This window comes from Musca autumnalis, unplaced genomic scaffold (assembly GCF_047663935.1).
Source record: "Musca autumnalis isolate F117 unplaced genomic scaffold, ASM4766393v1 scaffold_2, whole genome shotgun sequence".
Lineage (NCBI taxonomy): Eukaryota > Metazoa > Arthropoda > Insecta > Diptera > Muscidae > Musca > Musca autumnalis.
Window position 1 is genome coordinate 12,116,444 of NW_027411755.1, and position 1,861 is coordinate 12,118,304.

Here is a 1,861-nt window from a genome sequence, read left to right on the forward strand (position 1 = left end):
TCTAGAAGAAGAACAAAAAATATGGAACAATAGACGTAAACTTAGGCTATCATGCCTATGTACGTCTACATACAAAGCTAAGCGAAAAAAAAAAAATAAAACAAAATCTTGTCATATATTTCAATTTAAAACAAAGTCAAATACTAATAATTTATATAAATAGTATATATTTTTTGTGTGGCAAATATCATGATAGTTTTTTTAATTGTATTTTGTAAATGAATTTATTAGTCATTGTTTGTTGGAGTTCAAATCGGGGGTATTGTAAATCATAGGTAATTCTTCTTTAAATGATATAAAAACAGGTGTGATTTCAAATACTCGCGGGAAACTCCAACGCATGATAGTATGTATATCTAATCACGAACAAAAACAAATCACAAGTCATTCCATTTAATTGTAATAATTCGTAATTATTTTTTTTTTCAACATCATGGAGATTGTTATGGAAGATAAAAAGGCGATATAATAAAGACAAATTTGAAAATTGACATGAATCCTTCAACATATATTCCATTATCGACTTTCGATGTTGAAAACAAGAAAAAAACTCTTGAAAATTGTTATTTTTACTTAATTTAGATTAAATTAATTTTAAAAATAAACAAATAATAATTTTTTTATTGTATATAGAATAAATATTTCAATTTAATTGCACAAAATATTTTGGAAATTTTAATTTAAGTTGCATATACATATGTATGTATTTTTATGTACATATACATTTTTATTAAAACGTATTTTAATTATGTGAACCCAATAGGTTTGTACAATCGAACTTCTCTATAACGCACGTCCCTGTAACGTATAGATCTCTATAACGAATTATCTTATAGATCAAAACTTTTTCTCTATAAAATATTATGTTTTCCTTTTCAACAGCTACTTTATAGAGAAGTTTGACTGTAATTAGGAGGAGGATAATTACATACCTTTAATAAAGAAATTGACTCAAATATAAACCAATGTCATATACCTTTTCGTATGACCAAAAGATGCCATGTGAAACTATTTGGATTGACCCTCCACTCTTAATTTTTTACAATTTGTTGATTAGGTATTTTTATTGTCATTTTAAATGCGTTTTTATTCCTTAAAGGTCAGTGAAATTTTTGTCACAGGATAGCTTTCAAATTTAGTTTGATATACAGGGCAATCATGAATACTTCCCTTGGAATTTTCCGCGCGGAAAATACTTTTAAAAAGTGAAATTCTTTTAAAATCAATAATTTAAAACTTTGAAAACTATTAGATTAACTTAATTATGGTATATTCTCGCCGAATCGACAAAAATATTCCCTTTTTGGGCATAAGTAGGAAATAATAAATTGTGGAAGTGGGGAATGGGAATCAATTTCGCACGGACTTTTTTTTATTCATGATTGTCCTGAAAGAAATAATGAAAAAATACATTCCAAATTTGTATTTTCCGATTTTTAATTTTTTTTAATTTAACAATGCCGCTTTGTATTTTCATTGTTATATATGCAAATTTTTACTATAAAAAATAATACAAAAAAAAAAAAACAAAAGTATTTTTCCATTGTATTGCCAAGTGTTGTTTTATATTATACCAATAGGAGTATAAAAGAAAATTTATAAAAATAATAAAAATTAAGTCAAATAAATTTAACATTGCTACCAAGAATAACATTTTGAATTTTTCATTGATTGGTGGTTTTAAATGTTTATAATATAATCAGCTCAATTATGAATAGCAACTCCTAGTGAGTTTTCTCACTTTCCCCTTTAAGTTAAAACGACAGAAAGACAAAGCTCACGGAAAGTTTACATTCATAATCAGCATAAATATTATCGATTGAACTCTTAACAAAATTCTATTTATTAAAAAATTATTGTT